At 43.0% G+C, this 21,011-nt stretch overlaps 1 long non-coding RNA gene across 1 annotated transcript in view; it reads right to left on the bottom strand.

Annotated features, from left to right (window-relative positions):
- Window positions 1–21,011, bottom strand: part of LOC308062018 — a 459,477-nt gene that overhangs the window by 208,057 nt on the left and 230,409 nt on the right. The gene's annotated exons all lie outside the window — the stretch shown is intronic.

The raw sequence follows: 21,011 nt of genomic DNA, 5'->3' as shown, positions 1-21,011 counted from the left end.
CATGCATGACACTCACACCAGTCAGTGCACCCGTTCTGGCCCAGTTGTGGCCTGCCCTATAGCCCTGGGGGAACAGGATATTCACTCTGACTGCTTGTCATGCCTGCGTTCTGGCTGGTGGCGTAGCTTCTCTATGTGAACAGTTCAGCATGGTCAAATCAATATATGCAGGGCTTTTACCTTCAGACTGAGGTAGGAGGGGGCTGTGTTTGCTTCAGGCACCATCTGACACAACTGGCTAGCATATCTCCAAAGTTTGTTGGCACCTACAGATTTTTGGGATGCTTAGAGGGATTTTAAGTGTGCCGTATGTATAAAACACTCTACAAATACGAAGGAATTGCATTGGCAGTCAGTGCTGGGCAAGGACCAGTCAAGCTGAGAGAAATTCAAAGTTGACAGTACAGTAAACTGTCAAGAATCTGTTTCAGTGTTTCAAAATATTGGAATATAGGTATTCTACAATGGAGCAAGTAAATTAAGTTACACTGTTTGACACTGTCCCTTAAGAGTAGAGTTCTGTAGGTTGTGATAGGTTTGGCTTCTACTTCTTGTAACTGTAGAGTAGGCTGATGGTCACAGTACATTCTCCCATTGCTATAGCTTTGTTAATGTACTGGTTAGGTTTTCCAAATTTCTGGGAATTCACATTTATTCTGGTGCCCTTGTTTGGTCTGTCCTTGACACGCCTTTCCCTAAATGGATATAGGAATGCCACAATCTCCTAGCCAGACATCAAGAACAGGAAAAACAAAGAAAGGTATTCTATACAGTAGCATTTCAACTATGGAACATGTTGTGTGATGTACAAATACTAACACACCTGTGATGTTTATTATCTTAGAGGTCTCTATTCTGATGGTTTTGGTTTTATAAATCAGGTTTGAGAGCAGGGTTTGGGCACTTTTTGTTTGCGTGTTTTGCACGGGTCCTTTATTACTGAATTGAGTGATTGCTTTGTGTCATTAGTGATAGTAAATAATATTAAAAAAAATATATATGCTCTTCTGTTACTCCACAATGAAAATGGACTTCAATTAAAGTAGAAACAAGTGATCCCTAGATACTACTTTTCTAGATCCCATTTCTACAGTAGGGCATCAAGATCTGTCTGAAAACTAGCTCATAAACTTTCTCTCTTGCTTTTTAAAGGAGAATGGGAACTGGTTTTGATCATTGCTTAAAGTTACTATCCATGGAAAGCAAAAGTTCAGATAACTTACTCAACATGATATGCCCTTTGTTTTCTTTTCCTTCTAATGATTTTGTCTAAGACATTTTGTCTAAGGTTTGGCTGTCATCATACAACTTTATGGAAGGCCACCAATCTTCTATTTATAAGCAACTTCATTTTGTGATGATAGTTAACGAGAACTAATTATCGAGGACTTGAGGAATGCTGAAATAGATACGATGTGGAGGCTCTATTTGTTTTTTTCCTTTCTGTCCTGGGAATTGAAGAGGCCTTTTATTTCATCTTAGTTGTTGGTAATTGAGAGGTTTTCGCACTCTTCAGGCTGGATTCCTAGAGTTCAGGTTTCTTTAGTACATCAGTGGTGTGCTAGAGTGCGCTATCGTTGAGTTTGCAACATGTGCATCTGGGCCACGCTGCCATTCGGAGGGATCTTGACAAGCTGGGTAAATGGACTGTCAGGCCTGTCTTAACAGAATTCAGCAAGGGCAGATGCCAAGTCCTGCACATGGAAAGGAACAACCATTTGCTACAGCACGTGCTGGAGCTGCCTGGCTGGAGAGCTGCTTTGCTGGGAATAGCCAGAGGGTCTTGGCAGAAAGCGAGCTGAGAATGAGCCAGCAGGGTGCCCTGCCGGCTGAGAAGGTTAACGGTGTCCTGGGCTGTATGAAGAGCAGCATAGCCAGGGGACTGAGGAAGGGGATTGTACGCTGCTACCTGGCAGTCCCTGGGTTGTGTCCAGCTCCCTGGGTATAATTTTGAGCCCCCAGTGCAAGAGAGAGTGGTCTTTCATCCGTGAGCGAGTTCAGTGGAGGGCCATCAAACTTTGCCAGGAGCAGGACTACTTGCCTTTTGGGGAGAGACTGGGGGAACTGGGCTTGTTCAGTGTAGAGAAGAGATGACTTTGAAGGGGACCCAGCAGCAGCAGCTTCCAGTACGTGTATGGAGAAGACAGAGACAGGTGCCTCCCAGTGGTGTGTCACATGAAGCAAAGGTGCAAGAGGCATAAATGGAAACAAGAGAATTTCTAACAGAATGTGGGCAGCTTCACCATGGTGAGAACAGTAAAACAGAGAGGTTGTGCAGTCTCCTTGAATGGTTCAAGATCAGACTGGCTAAAGCCCTGTGCAGCCTCATCTGACCTCAGAGCTGAGTCTGCTTTGAGGAGGCGGTTGGCTGAGAGACTTGCCGAGGTCCCTTGTGACCTGATTTATCCTGTGATCCTGTGTGCAAGTTGCTGTCTTAACATGGATGAAAGCTTGGAGCGTAGTATAGAGTGCCCTGGTTACGCCTGTTTTGCCTGTTGAATACCCTTTTTGGTGCAGTGTAGAGAACTGCTGGGGATTCTTCTATGTGAGGATAAGCTTTAGATCTTGGTTATGCTTTTTGATGTTTTTTACCTTTTCAGGATAACCTGTAAGTGGGTAGAGCACCAGCTAGTATAGTATATAAACCAGTAAAATCTCTGTCAACAGTGTGTGCTTGTGTGTGCAGTAGGAGTACTTCAGCAGTTCATTTATTTACTGTCTTGCTAAAGCACCAGTATTTTGTTAACTGTTTATTAACACAGCATATTCATGCTATGCTGGCTTTTTTTAGTTTAGAGGTAGTTCTTAAACTTTTGGGTATAAAAGTTCAAAGGAGATAAAACTCTGGTCTTTTTTGTTTTGTCAATTCAGTGTGACTTGAAAAAGCAGTTGTTTGGAAATGCATGCATTCATTCATGCTGTCTTACGTTAAGTTGACTCCCCAAAGTTTCATTCTGTTATGACATGTAGAGTTGTCCAGGTTAAATGTTTGTATGTGCTGGTTAATTTTTAGCATGCCAAATCTAATTTCAACATGTCAATTCGTGTTTGCACAGCAATAGATGACTTGTCGCAAGGAGACTCAATCAGGTAAGACTTTAAACATACCCAGCACATACCTGAGGAATGACTGGAGAGACACAGTACTCATTTTGCTTTACTTTTTAAGAAGCTTGGAGAAAGAGGGGAGTGATGTCAGTTGGCATACTTCTGAGGAAGAACTCGATTTTACTCCCAAGGTATGGTGTATTTACAGTAAATGTCCTATAGAAATAAGTGATCTGAAGGCAAGTTTTCTGGGGGATTGAAAGAAACTACAGTTCTAGCCAATATTGTTTTCTCCTTAGAAGCACTCTCTGACCTGCCAGCCTTTCTTCTGCTGTGAGTTTTTCCTAAAAGACCTTGTAGCTGTGGCAGATCATGCAGCAGATTTGTGGTTTGAGGCAAAAGAGCAATAGGCGACGAGATAAATCACCACAGTTTTATTTGTTCTTGGTCATTTGAGTCAGATTTTAAGTTTATAAGTTACTAATATAACCTGTTCTGTTCTTCCCCAAACACTGTTAATGTTTCCTGTAAATTTTTAGATAGAATCCTAACCGATAAAGGGCACTTTTTAGCGAAGATGTACTGAAATCCTTCATCACTTAGTTCTCCTTTCCTCCTCATCAGGTTACTCAAGAGTGCTCAGTGGATGAGTAACTCAAATGGGTCATGTTTTTTCTTCTATTGAGATGGCATTCTGTGCTTGCACGTAATCTCACACTGCATGTTTTCCCTCTTCTTTTTTTTTGAATGCTTAGGTAGTATTCTTTTTGTCAGCTACAAGCTCTCAGGCCTGCTTTTTTTGCTAGTGTTCTGAAGAATTATTAACTTCTGCAGTGATGTCTGGAACATCTGTTCTGTTGCTCTGGGATTCTGCAGCAATGAGGAACCAGTGTTCTAGTTCAGCCTACTCTGTAATACTGGAGGTGCAAGCATGTTTAGTTTTAACATGATTTCATTTTCTTGCACTGATTTAAATATAAATTATGCATTTTTTGGCATGTTTTTGAAATTTCAGGATATTCTGGTAAGTGTACTTGCAGGGACTAATTAATGCATTAAACCTAGGGTTCTTAACAGTTACTTCCCTTGTGCACAATTGCAAGTAATCATCCAGAAGCTGCGATCTTAAATATAACTGAATTTTACTGAAGTACTACAAATATTAAACCCAGATTTTTAAAACTGCTATGCATGTAACCATAGTTTTGGAAACAATTTTCAGAAGGGTGCCTGCATGGTATTTTGGGGGTGAAATACTCACTGAATTGCATATGTGAGGAGTGTTTTTGTAGTTAGAAGTATAGGATGGAGCCAGCACCTGACCACTATCAAAAGGACAGCCTGATTACATTTAGTGTTCAAGGTTTGATGTGACCAAAGGATTTGTTGTTGTCGTTAGTGTTCTAAAAGAAAATAATCATTTATTTACAGAAGCTGCAGAAGCCAAATTTGACATTGTTAATGAATGTTTCCCAGCAGTTCAGGAAAAACAGTAAGCTATTTGGAAAAGATTGCATAGTATACTAATATATAAAAGTAGATTTGCTAAGTAGTTTTTTAAACAATTCTTTTCCTATAGTAAATGAGAAAAGTAGCATTTTGAAAACACAGCACTTAGGCATTTCAGAAAAAATAAGTCATGCTGTTAAAATGAAGGTATTAATCCCCTCCTAAGCCTTTGTCCCTGGCCAAGTCCTTCCTCCATCCTGCCCATCCTTGACTTGGTTCCTTTTCCAGACATTCCCAGATTACTCCATTAATCTGGTAACATACCTGTTGCCATTTACATAACTCCTTTTGTTGTTTTGACATAACTGCCATGTCTCCGAAGACGGTGAATAATGAAGTATCTTGCAAGTCAGTACCAAAGCAAACTGTCTGTCAAAATCTAAATAATTTGCAAGATAAACCAGAAAGTTGGAACAAGAAAAGCATGATTCAGGCGAAGTTTCACAGAAATGATGACTCCCTTTTTGCAGAATCTAAGATGACAAACTGGAAAAAAGAGACACCTCGGCTTCTCTCAGATAGTTGTGGTCTTAAGGAGAAAAAGTCAAGCTTCAGTAATGGCTTTGAAAGTGATAATAGTTCTTTGTCAGCAGGAAAAAACCCAAGGCTTGAAAGTCAAAGACCAAACTCTGTCTGTCTTGAACATGTGGATGATGAAGATACAGAAGAAGAGCAATGTGAAGTAGATAATAAAGTCTGTGAAGCACCGAAACAAGAAAGTGAACACTTGTGCTTGAATAGGCATGAAGAAAATGTAAGAGCAGCATTTCACTCAGGCACCAAAGTAAGTTATATAAGGATGATTCAATCACAAAGGTATTTTCTAAGGGGAATAAAGGTAAGAACGAAAAGGTAAACTGGATTTCTGTTGATATTTCACGTATATCCATCTTTTGATCATCCTTTTTTTATAATAGAAAATGCCTTTACTCCTAACCAAAGCAGTTTCTTAGGTATAAGAATAATATTGGGCAGTATTTTCAATATTTTTTTATTGGTTGCAGTGGTTTTGCAGGAAAACAAATAGGCAGTATAGTTTTTCTGAAATAAATTAATTTTTTTCTCAGTTGTATGTACAGTTTTTATCTGTCAAGATTTATTGCCATTTAGTAAAATGCCTGGTGTGATGGCTGAAAATGAGGAACGAAAAAGTTTGAGTAAGATTGAGAGCAGGAAGTTAGTGATTTTCCTGGAGCAAAGTAGAGGAAAAGGAGCATGTTCCAAAACAATGTAACTGAAATGAAAGCTAGAGTTAGGCTGACATGAAGAATTGCTTCTCTGGAGCTTTGCAGAGCCAGGGCTAATGACTTAGGGCTAATGTCATTGCTGTCTCCTCAGAGATTCCCATGGAAAAACTGAAGGCCTTGTAAAACAAAGCTCAACAAAGTTTCCCTGTTGTCTTACACAGGAGAAGCATTTTTAAAGTTGTCAATGGGTGGCTAAGAAGGTGCTTGTTTCTGCTATTTCCAGCTGTTTGGTCAATCTCTTTTAGGAAAAATCACCTGAACAGGAAGAAGAGGAGAAGGAGCAGGAAAAGGAAGACACTGGTGAAGGGCTACAAACTGCAGTTGTTGAGGGTGTGAAAAACTCTATTTGTAATGATAGCCATCAAGTCCACAGTGCTTCCAAAGACAACACTGGTGAGAGAAGTGAGTTAGTGAATACTGATCCCAGTTCTTCCTCTATAAATATTAATGCACAGTAAATGAACTGAAATGGTGATTGACTTCTGAAACAGTAAGTTTTTCCCTTGCCTGTGAACCCTAGTGGGCATTGGCAAGGAGGAAAGTAGCTTTTGTTCCTTTTCGTTCGTTCCTGAAGAACAAATTGTGGCCTTGGATTCCAAATGATGCTACATGGAGCACGTGTCATTCTTGGTTTTGTTGCTGTGTTCTCCCTGAAGCGATCAGAACAAAATGCACAGTTGAAAAAGAGGAGGATTAGAGAGTCTTGGGTGTGACAGTGGTATTCCCCTTTCTGGCCCGTACTGTCAGACTGAAAAGTTGTGATTGCTCTTGCCTGAAGCCTGGGAAAGATTTGAGTCGATCTGAGAGAAAGCTGTTCTGTTCCAGTGCCTCACCTTGTCCAGTTTTAAAACGTAGAAAGTCTCTCCAGTGCCACGCTTGAGTGTGCTTGAAAGCATTGCCATGTCAGTCAGGGCTGAGCACTCTGGTACTCACCTCAGGTCTTGGAGCAGGAGGAGAAGGCACACTTTCCACTGTCTGTCTCCAGAGAGTAGAGTGGTGTGGTAGATGTTACCAGAGCGTGTGTAGCTGCTGATCAAATGCTACAGAGCGGGCCTGGCAGAACCTGCTGTATTCCAGGTGTTGTGCCTATACATGCTCTTCTGTCGGTGCATTTTACCATAAGCCTGCATTTGGCACAGTGTGAGTAGTCCTAGCTGAGGCTGGAACCAGCAGTTCCCCTCTGCTAGGACGGGTGCCCTCACTGGTCTCTAGCTCCTTTCCCATTTTTTGTGTGCATGTCTCCACAAGAGCGAATCCTGAATCAGTTTTACCTAACGGACTAGCTTAAAAGAGAGAAATGAAGATAGTTTAATCTGGCCAGGAACCTACTGAGACTGAGCCTTGCGTGTGCCTAGTAGAGAAGAGATTCGGATGTTAGCCCCCTGAGATAGAGACAAGTTGTGTGTTTGGGGTGAGATTTTGGGCTGTGAGCCTCTCCTCCTTTCAATGGCAATGCTTAGGTGTCTACCTTCTGGGAAGGTGCAGGGTAAAAACTGCTAGTCAAGGAAGGTCTTTTCTGGTAGTGCTACAAAAGGAGCATTGTTTCTTGGTGATTTTAGCGTGAAGATGTGTCGGGTGGTGTTTCTATGGTACTTCTTGTACAGTGGATGGTGGTAGTCAGTGGCAATTTCTGGAGCTGTGGACTGGAGAACAGGTGACCTAAACTCTGTATGCCACAGGGCTGCAGCGTGCTGGAGCCTTTTCCTGAGTGTGACCCAAACACGTCTTCAGTGCTGCTTGTAGCTGTGTCAGCTGTTGTGCATAGCCATCTTCTGCTGGAGAGGTGGCAATCCAAAGGAAGTACCATGATGTTGTGTGCTGGGTGTGAAGAAACCCTTGAATTCAACACTCACTCCTTAGTTTGTCCTCAGCAACAGAGCCGCTGTGCATCTTTTGGGTGCAGGGGTGCTGGGGAAAAGCAGAGTGAAATAGAAGGGCTCAGTGTCTCACCTCTTACTGCCTTTGTAGGTGCCCTGACTGCGGTGGGAGCAGAGGAAGAGGAAGATGCTGAATCTCCCTGGGATTCTGAGGTATTTCCCGTGAAGGACACCGGGGTTCCCAGTGGGGCGGGGGTGGGGAGCGAGATCCAGAAGCACTCGGAGCTTGGGCCCTGCCGCGGCTGAGGCTTATTTCCCCTTCTCCTGGTTCTGCTGTATGTTTGTAACTGGGGGCCCTTGAAATACTTGTGCTGTGTGCTAGCTGTTCAGCGAGGCTTGGGATGAAGGTAGGTCGAGCTAATGATTTGGGTCTCATGGCAGCTGGCCCTTGGAGTTGGGTTTCTGGTACAGTATTGCGGCAGTGAAGTTTCTTGCTGCTTAAAATAGTCTGAGCTCCTCAGCGGGGCTGGCGGGATTGTTGCTTTTTCACCACACAACTCTATTCCGCTGACGTGTTCAGTGGTTGCCCTTAGGGTCTGCAGCCTAGATGATGAGCTGCTTTGGGAAAGAGCCTTTCTACCGTTTTGGCCCTTTTTGAAAGTAATGTTCAACAGAGATACCACACGTGCTGGCTGTGTTTGCCCTTTTAGTTCTTCCTGTCTGTGGGAATGGGTTAGAAGAAAGCGGGCAGAGTCTGTAGCTTACGCCCTCTGACTTCTCTTGTGAGGAAGAAGGAACTCTTCCCCACCCGCTTCTTAAAAATACAAGGCTAAAACGCTGCTGGGTTGTTTTGGGTTTTTTTTTTTTTGTAGCCTTGGTTTCTGTAAGCTTTGTCTTGCTCGTCTTTGTTCAACCCTTGCAACTGGGAGTAGCAATGTGTTCGCTCCCCACTGCAGGACGTGTGCCTGGGGAACGTCAGCACAAATTTGAGTATCGGGTACCAGTTCAGTCCGAAAGTTGGGTCCCCCCCAGACCTGCAGTTACGGGTTGGCAACCCACAGCTCGAGTTACCGTGTTAATTCTCCCTTGCGGCTGTGCAGTTTGCCAGCGTGACAGACTAGTTTAGATGAGTTGTGAGGTTTTTGCCTAAGATCTGAAAACACACAAGTCTGCTGTGATTTTCCAATATACTGTGTCTTGACGTGCCCTTTCCAAGGGGCTGATCAAAGGCTTTTGTGATTCCATGCTGTGCAAGTTGGCTTAGCAGGAACATTTTGCGTAGAAATGAGTTGAGAATTTGTACCGATGCTCACGCCCGTGTTTTATGCTCTACAGACGGATTCTGAAAGTCCGGAAGAAGGATCACCTGGTGTGTTGCTTCCAGCTGCAGACAGACACGGAGCGCGCTCACGGATTGTTTCAGGGGAGCGCCACACCGGTAACTTCCTGGTGGACTAAATGTTTGTCTGTAAACACGTACAGGCTGAAGTGAGCTTTTATCGATGTCTGCCTTAGGAATGCACTTACGGTGTGGGTGCGCGCTATAGCAATGAAGTGCTTAGTATTTGTTAATTAACACCAGCTGTCACGGCGCTTGCTGGCAAGTTGTAAAGGAAGTTACCTTGTTTGCGTTACGTGTGCCCTTTGGATGTGTTTGTATCTCTTTGGGTTCGGGTTCTTGTGGCATAGTGCTGAAAGTGTATGTGGTTTAGGGCTGACCTGTCTGAACACCTGGACATTCTTGGATGATAACGTAGCAGAAGAAAGCTATGATCTGGCCAAGCACTTTTCCCCCCGTCTTAATTTTTGATACCTTACTGTTACGCTTTGCCTAGGAGCTAAAACGTGACTGAAAGTTCAGGGTTTGTTGTGAAGGGCTTCTGCCTGTAGTTTGCGACGCTGTCTCTTGAGCATCTGGAGTGTAGAATGGCAGGGAAGTTTTGCTGTTGGCGTAGAACTCTCATCTGAAGGATTTCTCCTTTACTAAACGGTCAGTCCTGCTTGTAGTGTAAGTACAATAGAATAGCTGAAGAAGCGAATCCAGTTTTAGTTTAGTAAGCTGGAAGCAAAACTTTAAAAGCTCCTGGGAGCTTGTAAATCCCCTTGCTGAGTAGTTGTCGTGCTTTGTATGATTCTACTGAGAGAAGTTTAAAATCGGTGTAAAAAGGAGGTAAAAGGTGATTACGCTAATCTTTCTAAGGTTTTTCTATACTGCTAGACCACCAAGTTTACTGAAATCAAATGCTGTTTGCTTTTTAACCGTTTTTGTAAACATGAAAATAATGCTGTGGAGCCATTCTTAGTAACATTTCATGCACTTCTTTCATGAGAGGACTCAAACTGTAAGATGACTAAAGCAGAGGACTTGAGAAATATAGGTGGGCCAGTAGATTGTGTGGGTTTGTAAATGATTTCCATGTTGGACAAAAATTTTTTAAAAATTACATATTTGGAACTGTGCTATAAATGCAGATTACAACCAATTGTAATGGGTTGGTTTTTTTCCTTTCCACACAAGCTGGACCCGAACAACCTGATAAGAACTAGTTTGCTTCTACCTCATTGAATGATGTGTATGAGGTGTCTGTGTCTGCACCCACGTTTCCTCTGTCCCATCGATGGAAAGGAAAACACTCCTCAACATTAAACACTTGTAGGATAATCGCAGTCGTAGTGCTGCTGGACTGTTTTACGGTAGTTCGTTACAGCAGACCAGCTTTGGCTTTTGAAATGATCTTTGTAGAAGGCAGGGTTCAGCTCCTCAAAAGAAGTATTTTGATCTTGTTGTGCTAACAAGCATGTCCTTACTGCTTCCTATGGCTTGTCCTGGTTCTGTGAGTATTGTTTCTTAAATCCAAGGCGCACGATGGGAAGCGTGCATTGTCCATTTCTTGTATACTGATACAAATGCTGGATGTTGAAGTAGATTGAATGTTAAGTATCGCAGTCTCGATGGAATAAAGCTTGCGAGTAATACTTAGTTGTAGAAACTGCTGATGTTGAATGGAGTGAAAGGTGCCTTCAATTAAATGAAATAACACTTTCCAAAACATTTTTTACCTCCAGGCATTTTGGAGAACCCCGACAATTCCCAGGTAAGTATTTGTTCGTGTCAGACTGACTACTTGTCCTGCTCGTTAAATATTATGTAGTTACTTCAAGTCTGAATTTTTTTTTTTTTTTTTTTTTTTTTTTTTTTTGTCATTGGATTGTCTTTCATAGCTGAAGACCCCTGAATCTGTTTTGGAAATGAATGAAACCTCTCCTAAAAAAATGCAGCAGAAATCAGGTAATGTTCACGGCATGTAGTTCTGGGTTTAGCTTTGTAATCTTTCTAGATGGGAGTATTTAATAAAGCATCTGATTGATTTGTTTTGCGGATCTGTTGGAGGAATTTGGTTTAGGACACGCAGAAGATATTGAAGGTGTTCATAACAATCTCTTTGTAGTGTTCTTTTATGAACAGACCCATTGTACTTGCAATTTTCTTTCTAATACGAAATGAATGGCTCTAGCAAGGCATCCCGGGAGCAGAAGGTGTACTGAAATAATCCTCGGTGTATGTGTTTGCTCCCTCCTCTAGTCTGCTGTTCAGCACTGTCCATACCCTTCCGTGATGTACGCTTCCTACACCGTACTTGCTGTCATCTCCCCTTTTCAGGCAGTCCTGAAGTCTGCTTTTCTTTCCGTGGCTCACACCCCCCCCCCCCCCTCCTGATTGTCTTGGTCCTTTGAGCATGTGCTGTGGCTGATTCCAGGCTAGGGATCTGTAGGCTAGGCTGTCCAGGAGCTGCCCGTGAGCCACAAAGGGTAATTCTTGGGCTCGTGCCGTAGCTGTAGTTTTCAGGAAATATTACTTGCCTGGCTTTATCTCTACCTGCCTGGCAGTTGTTTTGAAACATGTACAAACACGTTCCTCTGAGGCTTCCCTCTCTTGTTTCATGGAAAATGACCAGCAGGCTCAGAGGCAGGGGAGGGAGGTGAGGAAGAGAGACAAGATGGGAGGAAATTAGTGTCAGCGTGTTGTCAGGAATTCTTTTTTCTTTGGAAACAAGGCTAAAGTTGAGGCGGCTAGCTGGTCGGCTATGTATTGGAGAGAGGATATGTAACCTTAATGGGGTTTTTTTGTTTCTTTGTTCTGAGGTTTATTGATTTGTATAGTTGATAATTTGTGTTGTATTTTGTATTAATCACACTTGTTAATCGGATGAGAAACAATTTGCCATTCAGGTTTTAGAGTTTCTACAACTGTCTATTGACAATATAAACCAGAGAGAGGTGAACAGATATGCAGAAAAGTAAGCGGACTTGGAACTATTTGTGTTCTATACTTAGAAGTTACAAGTTCTTTGGCATCTTTGCTTTAGGCGAAGAAAAAAACCAGTATTGTTGTTCTTTTGACAATAATAGAGATGAAACTTCTCTCTAGGAGATGTATCTTCCTCCTTCTCCTCTCGCTCTTCTCCCTCTCCTGTATTTGCAATGGGTAAGCAACAGGTCCTCTCTTGCCCTTTATTTTGCAGTGACAGTGTTCTGGTAAGACACACAAATACTTGTTAGAGGTTGTTCGGTTAAAACTTGAGTTTTGGTTATGTCTGTATTCCACGGTAACGTGAAGTGTAGCCCCACAACGGACCAGTATGTTACGATATTACAAACACAGAAAGGTTGCCTTTTCGTGGCTCATTTCATGTCGGCTGTTTTTCCTGTGTGGCTTTATTCACCTGCGTCATGCTGGTTTTTAGCCATATGTTACCTTGAAGGTCGGGTGCTAAGAAGTAGGTGTAGATGTAAAAATTTCTTTCTTTCAAACAGTTTATGTTTGGATTTGGGTTTAAGGAATTTAGGTTGCTTCAGCAAAGCATCATGATTCCTGCAGCGCAAATATTTCTGACTCTAAAAGGGTTGAAATGCCATCCTTGACAACTTGATTTCATAAATCTGGAGAACAGGTACAGTATCTTTCACAATTAAATGTTCAGTGAGAGCTGGAATTTCCCATCCTATTTACTTTGTTACTGTTGCATAGTAATACATCCTTAAAATCTATTTTTGAGGCAAAGTAGTGGTGTTCTCGTGTTTTCTGCATAGAAGAGTAGCTGCTGTCCACTGCAATCTGCCAAAAGTCATTATGTAAGACAATTTATGAGGAGGGAAGTCTCAGAATAGAGTGGAGAGGTGAGGACTAATTGGAAAGAACTAAGATGACCAGAAGTCATTTTTCAATGCTAGCTAGAGAGCAGACCAGAGTAAAAGGTGGGGGATTTGCATCTTTTTGTATGCGCTGCACTGCAGGCATCCGTTAATAAAAATGCATGGTAGCAATAAATGACAGGCAAAAATACTGGAATCTGGTTTACCCTGTGAATTTTTTATATACGTTTTTTTGAATGGTGGGCTCTTCAGAAGCCTTGGAGTAGGGTTCTGCCAGTGTTTTAACTAAGACTTTCTCCCTGTGCTAAAAGTGAAGAACTCTTGACAGTGAGGAGTCCTCCTCTTTCACAGTGTTGACAGAAGCCAATAGAAGCCAGTGTTGGCAGAAAATAGACTCGTGAATTACTGCTCCAAGGAAAGAAGAAATTTTACTTGCAACAGCTAATGGGAGAAGTCCTTATCTTTTTAGTTTATGTTTTTGAGTTATTTTTCCAGTGGTTGGAAAAATAATTAACTGACTAGAGTTACCGACACGATGAGAACTGGAATTTTGCAGATAGAAGAACACTGTAGCCTTTCATCTTTCCTGCTTCTTCCTTGTTCTGTACCCATCATACAGAAATGTCAAGATTGATTAAACCCTGTGGAAAAGGATTCTTAGGGGCTCCAATGTTGTTAAAATCTTACCTAAAAAGGGAGACTTCAGGCTCAAATAGCTGCTGCTGAACACCTTCCTGTTGACCGTGACGGGCAAGGCTGAAGAGGAGTTAAGGGTTGCTTTTCATTCTAGCAGCATGGCGCCTAATTTTGAAGTGACTGCACTCTGAAACAGAATCCAGAAGACGAAGACACCTACGTACTCTGAACAGAGAATGTGACTTGCATCCTTAGAAGGCCCGTACAAAACAAAACCCTGGGTGCTCGCAGGTCTGCTTTTATCCAGCTTTCAGGCAGATACAGTTGACCAGAAAAGCTGGTCATTCAGCCTGTGCTGTGCACAGGGGAGGTGTCACAGCTCTCCTGCATCCACATCTAAGTCTTATCTTCTAAGCAAAATTGTGGTGTCCATGTTACATGATGGGAGTGATGGCGCGTATCAAATTGCATGGTAGGAAGCTGCCTGCATTTTTCTGTTTGTGACCTGAGTGAACATTGGTGAAGTGACAGAAGAAGTCTGGTAAGCGTACCTTCATGGAAGGAGAGTAGGAGCAGCCCCGTCTGTCTGACCGACTGACCACCCGCTGCTGTACGTGGGTGGAGAGGCTTCTAGGAGTAGCACGTAGACAATGAAAGTTTGTAAAAGGAGTCGCCTACAGGAGAAAATGCCAAAAGCGAGGCTGGCCCTGTGATTCATCAATAGTAGACCCTTTTGTATTTTTATGATGTTCCGGATTTTCTTCCTGTCTTGCTCGCTTTTCTTGTGCGAAGAATGTTGCGTCCCTCTCTAGCAGCAAAGCTTTGTGCATAGCCATCTCCTGCTGGAGAGGAGGCAAGAGAGGTGGCGATCCAAAGGAAGTACCGTGGTCTGTTGTGTGCTGGGTGTGAAGAAACCCTTGAATTCAACACTCACTGCTTAGTTTGTCCTCAGCAACAGAACCGCTGTGCATCTTTTGGGCGCAGGGGTGATGGGGAAAAGCAGAGTGAAATAGAAGGGCTCAGTGTCTCACCTCTTACTGCCTTTGTAGGTGCCCTGACTGCGGTGGGAGCAGAGGAAGAGGAAGGTGCTGAATCTCCCTGGGATTCTGAGGTATTTCCCGTGAAGGACACCGGGGTTCCCAGTGGGGCGGGGGTGGGGAGCGAGATCCAGAAGCACTCGGAGCTTGGGCCCTGCCGCGGCTGAGGCTTATTTCCCCTTCTCCTGGTTCTGCTGTATGTTTGTAACTGGGGGCCCTTGAAATACTTGTGCTGTGTGCTAGCTGTTCAGCGAGGCTTGGGGTGAAGGTAGGTCGAGCTAATGATTTGGGTCTCATGGCAGCTGGCCCTTGGAGTTGGGTTTCTGGTACAGTATTGCGGCAGTGAAGTTTCTTGCTGCTTAAAATAGTCTGAGCTTCTCAGCGGGGCTGGCGGGATTGTTGCTTTTTCACCACACAACTCTATTCCGCTGACGTGTTCAGTGGTTGCCCTTAGGGTCTGCAGCCTAGATGATGAGCTGCTTTGGGAAAGAGCCTTTCTACCGTTTTGGCCCTTTTTGAGAGTAGCGTTCAACAGAAATACCACACGTGCTGGCTGTGTTTGCCCTTTTAGTTCTTCCTGTCTGTGGGAATGGGTTAGAAGAAAGCGGGCAGAGTCTGTAGCTTACGCCCTCTGACTTCTCTTGTGAGGAAGAAGGAACTCTTCCCCACCCGCTTCTTAAAAATACAAGGCTAAAACGCTGCTGGGTTGTTTTGGGTTTTTTTTTTTTTGTAGCCTTGGTTTCTGTAAGCTTTGTCTTGCTCGTCTTTGTTCAACCCTTGCAACTGGGAGTAGCAATGTGTTCGCTCCCCACTGCAGGACGTGTGCCTGGGGAACGTCAGCACAAATTTGAGTATCGGGTACCAGTTCAGTCCGAAAGTTGGGTCCCCCCCAGACCTGCAGTTACGGGTTGGCAACCCACAGCTCGAGTTACCGTGTTAATTCTCCCTTGCGGCTGTGCAGTTTGCCAGCGTGACAGACTAGTTTAGATGAGTTGTGAGGTTTTTGCCTAAGATCTGAAAACACACAAGTCTGCTGTGATTTTCCAATATACTGTGTCTTGACGTGCCCTTTCCAAGGGGCTGATCAAAGGCTTTTGTGATTCCATGCTGTGCAAGTTGGCTTAGCAGGAACATTTTGCGTAGAAATGAGTTGAGAATTTGTACCGATGCTCACGCCCGTGTTTTATGCTCTACAGACGGATTCTGAAAGTCCGGAAGAAGGATCACCTGGTGTGTTGCTTCCAGCTGCAGACAGACACGGAGCGCGCTCACGGATTGTTTCAGGGGAGCGCCACACCGGTAACTTCCTGGTGGACTAAATGTTTGTCTGTAAACACGTACAGGCTGAAGTGAGCTTTTATCGATGTCTGCCTTAGGAATGCACTTACGGTGTGGGTGCGCGCTATAGCAATGAAGTGCTTAGTATTTGTTAATTAACACCAGCTGTCACGGCGCTTGCCGGCAAGTTGTAAAGGAAGTTACCTTGTTTGCGTTACGTGTGCCCTTTGGATGTGTTTGTATCTCTTTGGGTTCGGGTTCTTGTGGCATAGTGCTGAAAGTGTATGTGGTTTAGGGCTGACCTGTCTGAACACCTGGACATTCTTGGATGATAACGTAGCAGAAGAAAGCTATGATCTGGCCAAGCACTTTTCCCCCCGTCTTAATTTTTGATACCTTACTGTTACGCTTTGCCTAGGAGCTAAAACGTGACTGAAAGTTCAGGGTTTGTTGTGAAGGGCTTCTGCCTGTAGTTTGCGACGCTGTCTCTTGAGCATCTGGAGTGTAGAATGGCAGGGAAGTTTTGCTGTTGGCGTAGAACTCTCATCTGAAGGATTTCTCCTTTACTAAACGGTCAGTCCTGCTTGTAGTGTAAGTACAATAGAATAGCTGAAGAAGCGAATCCAGTTTTAGTTTAGTAAGCTGGAAGCAAAACTTTAAAAGCTCCTGGGAGCTTGTAAATCCCCTTGCTGAGTAGTTGTCGTGCTTTGTATGATTCTACTGAGAGAAGTTTAAAATCGGTGTAAAAAGGAGGTAAAAGGTGATTACGCTAATCTTTCTAAGGTTTTTCTATACTGCTAGACCACCAAGTTTACTGAAATCAAATGCTGTTTGCTTTTTAACCGTTTTTGTAAACATGAAAATAATGCTGTGGAGCCATTCTTAGTAACATTTCATGCACTTCTTTCATGAGAGGACTCAAACTGTAAGATGACTAAAGCAGAGGACTTGAGAAATATAGGTGGGCCAGTAGATTGTGTGGGTTTGTAAATGATTTCCATGTTGGACAAAAATTTTTTAAAAATTACATATTTGGAACTGTGCTATAAATGCAGATTACAACCAATTGTAATGGGTTGGTTTTTTTCCTTTCCACACAAGCTGGACCCGAACAACCTGATAAGAACTAGTTTGCTTCTACCTCATTGAATGATGTGTATGAGGTGTCTGTGTCTGCACCCACGTTTCCTCTGTCCCATCGATGGAAAGGAAAACACTCCTCAACATTAAACACTTGTAGGATAATCGCAGTCGTAGTGCTGCTGGACTGTTTTACGGTAGTTCGTTACAGCAGACCAGCTTTGGCTTTTGAAATGATCTTTGTAGAAGGCAGGGTTCAGCTCCTCAAAAGAAGTATTTTGATCTTGTTGTGCTAACAAGCATGTCCTTACTGCTTCCTATGGCTTGTCCTGGTTCTGTGAGTATTGTTTCTTAAATCCAAGGCGCACGATGGGAAGCGTGCATTGTCCATTTCTTGTATACTGATACAAATGCTGGATGTTGAAGTAGATTGAATGTTAAGTATCGCAGTCTCGATGGAATAAAGCTTGCGAGTAATACTTAGTTGTAGAAACTGCTGATGTTGAATGGAGTGAAAGGTGCCTTCAATTAAATGAAATAACACTTTCCAAAACATTTTTTACCTCCAGGCATTTTGGAGAACCCCGACAATTCCCAGGTAAGTATTTGTTCGTGTCAGACTGACTACTTGTCCTGCTCGTTAAATATTATGTAGTTACTTCAAGTCTGAATTTTTTTTTTTTTTTTTTTTTTTTTTTTTTTTTTGTCATTGGATTGTCTTTCATAGCTGAAGACCCCTGAATCTGTTTTGGAAATGAATGAAACCTCTCCTAAAAAAATGCAGCAGAAATCAGGTAATGTTCACGGCATGTAGTTCTGGGTTTAGCTTTGTAATCTTTCTAGATGGGAGTATTTAATAAAGCATCTGATTGATTTGTTTTGCGGATCTGTTGGAGGAATTTGGTTTAGGACACGCAGAAGATATTGAAGGTGTTCATAACAATCTCTTTGTAGTGTTCTTTTATGAACAGACCCATTGTACTTGCAATTTTCTTTCTAATACGAAATGAATGGCTCTAGCAAGGCATCCCGGGAGCAGAAGGTGTACTGAAATAATCCTCGGTGTATGTGTTTGCTCCCTCCTCTAGTCTGCTGTTCAGCACTGTCCATACCCTTCCGTGATGTACGCTTCCTACACCGTACTTGCTGTCATCTCCCCTTTTCAGGCAGTCCTGAAGTCTGCTTTTCTTTCCGTGGCTCACACCCCCCCCCCCCCCTCCTGATTGTCTTGGTCCTTTGAGCATGTGCTGTGGCTGATTCCAGGCTAGGGATCTGTAGGCTAGGCTGTCCAGGAGCTGCCCGTGAGCCACAAAGGGTAATTCTTGGGCTCGTGCCGTAGCTGTAGTTTTCAGGAAATATTACTTGCCTGGCTTTATCTCTACCTGCCTGGCAGTTGTTTTGAAACATGTACAAACACGTTCCTCTGAGGCTTCCCTCTCTTGTTTCATGGAAAATGACCAGCAGGCTCAGAGGCAGGGGAGGGAGGTGAGGAAGAGAGACAAGATGGGAGGAAATTAGTGTCAGCGTGTTGTCAGGAATTCTTTTTTCTTTGGAAACAAGGCTAAAGTTGAGGCGGCTAGCTGGTCGGCTATGTATTGGAGAGAGGATATGTAACCTTAATGGGGTTTTTTTGTTTCTTTGTTCTGAGGTTTATTGATTTGTATAGTTGATAATTTGTGTTGTATTTTGTATTAATCACACTTGTTAATCGGATGAGAAACAATTTGCCATTCAGGTTTTAGAGTTTCTACAACTGTCTATTGACAATATAAACCAGAGAGAGGTGAACAGATATGCAGAAAAGTAAGCGGACTTGGAACTATTTGTGTTCTATACTTAGAAGTTACAAGTTGTTTGGCATCTTTGCTTTAGGCGAAGAAAAAAACCAGTATTGTTGTTCTTTTGACAATAATAGAGATGAAACTTCTCTCTAGGAGATGTATCTTCCTCCTTCTCCTCTCGCTCTTCTCCCTCTCCTGTATTTGCAATGGGTAAGCAACAGGTCCTCTCTTGCCCTTTATTTTGCAGTGACAGTGTTCTGGTAAGACACACAAATACTTGTTAGAGGTTGTTCGGTTAAAACTTGAGTTTTGGTTATGTCTGTATTCCACGGTAACGTGAAGTGTAGCCCCACAACGGACCAGTATGTTACGATATTACAAACACAGAAAGGTTGCCTTTTCGTGGCTCATTTCATGTCGGCTGTTTTTCCTGTGTGGCTTTATTCACCTGCGTCATGCTGGTTTTTAGCCATATGTTACCTTGAAGGTCGGGTGCTAAGAAGTAGGTGTAGATGTAAAAATTTCTTTCTTTCAAACAGTTTATGTTTGGATTTGGGTTTAAGGAATTTAGGTTGCTTCAGCAAAGCATCATGATTCCTGCAGCGCAAATATTTCTGACTCTAAAAGGGTTGAAATGCCATCCTTGACAACTTGATTTCATAAATCTGGAGAACAGGTACAGTATCTTTCACAATTAAATGTTCAGTGAGAGCTGGAATTTCCCATCCTATTTACTTTGTTACTGTTGCATAGTAATACATCCTTAAAATCTATTTTTGAGGCAAAGTAGTGGTGTTCTCGTGTTTTCTGCATAGAAGAGTAGCTGCTGTCCACTGCAATCTGCCAAAAGTCATTATGTAAGACAATTTATGAGGAGGGAAGTCTCAGAATAGAGTGGAGAGGTGAGGACTAATTGGAAAGAACTAAGATGACCAGAAGTCATTTTTCAATGCTAGCTAGAGAGCAGACCAGAGTAAAAGGTGGGGGATTTGCATCTTTTTGTATGCGCTGCACTGCAGGCATCCGTTAATAAAAATGCATGGTAGCAATAAATGACAGGCAAAAATACTGGAATCTGGTTTACCCTGTGAATTTTTTATATACGTTTTTTTGAATGGTGGGCTCTTCAGAAGCCTTGGAGTAGGGTTCTGCCAGTGTTTTAACTAAGACTTTCTCCCTGTGCTAAAAGTGAAGAACTCTTGACAGTGAGGAGTCCTCCTCTTTCACAGTGTTGACAGAAGCCAATAGAAGCCAGTGTTGGCAGAAAATAGACTCGTGAATTACTGCTCCAAGGAAAGAAGAAATTTTACTTGCAACAGCTAATGGGAGAAGTCCTTATCTTTTTAGTTTATGTTTTTGAGTTATTTTTCCAGTGGTTGGAAAAATAATTAACTGACTAGAGTTACCGACACGATGAGAACTGGAATTTTGCAGATAGAAGAACACTGTAGCCTTTCATCTTTCCTGCTTCTTCCTTGTTCTGTACCCATCATACAGAAATGTCAAGATTGATTAAACCCTGTGGAAAAGGATTCTTAGGGGCTCCAATGTTGTTAAAATCTTACCTAAAAAGGGAGACTTCAGGCTCAAATAGCTGCTGCTGAACACCTTCCTGTTGACCGTGACGGGCAAGGCTGAAGAGGAGTTAAGGGTTGCTTTTCATTCTAGCAGCATGGCGCCTAATTTTGAAGTGACTGCACTCTGAAACAGAATCCAGAAGACGAAGACACCTACGTACTCTGAACAGAGAATGTGACTTGCATCCTTAGAAGGCCCGTACAAAACAAAACCCTGGGTGCTCGCAGGTCTGCTTTTATCCAGCTTTCAGGCAGATACAGTTGACCAGAAAAGCTGGTCATTCAGCCTGTGCTGTGCACAGGGGAGGTGTCACAGCTCTCCTGCATCCACATCTAAGTCTTATCTTCTAAGCAAAATTGTGGTGTCCATGTTACATGATGGGAGTGATGGCGCGTATCAAATTGCATGGTAGGAAGCTGCCTGCATTTTTCTGTTTGTGACCTGAGTGAACATTGGTGAAGTGACAGAAGAAGTCTGGTAAGCGTACCTTCATGGAAGGAGAGTAGGAGCAGCCCCGTCTGTCTGACCGACTGACCACCCGCTGCTGTACGTGGGTGGAGAGGCTTCTAGGAGTAGCACGTAGACAATGAAAGTTTGTAAAAGGAGTCGCCTACAGGAGAAAATGCCAAAAGCGAGGCTGGCCCTGTGATTCATCAATAGTAGACCCTTTTGTATTTTTATGATGTTCCGGATTTTCTTCCTGTCTTGCTCGCTTTTCTTGTGCGAAGAATGTTGCGTCCCTCTCTAGCAGCAAAGCTTTGTGCATAGCCATCTCCTGCTGGAGAGGAGGCAAGAGAGGTGGCGATCCAAAGGAAGTACCGTGGTCTGTTGTGTGCTGGGTGTGAA

Source organism: Falco punctatus (genome assembly GCF_963210335.1).
Source record: "Falco punctatus genome assembly, chromosome: 4".
NCBI lineage: Eukaryota > Metazoa > Chordata > Aves > Falconiformes > Falconidae > Falco > Falco punctatus.
This window is presented reverse-complemented; position numbering and strand designations above follow the sequence as displayed.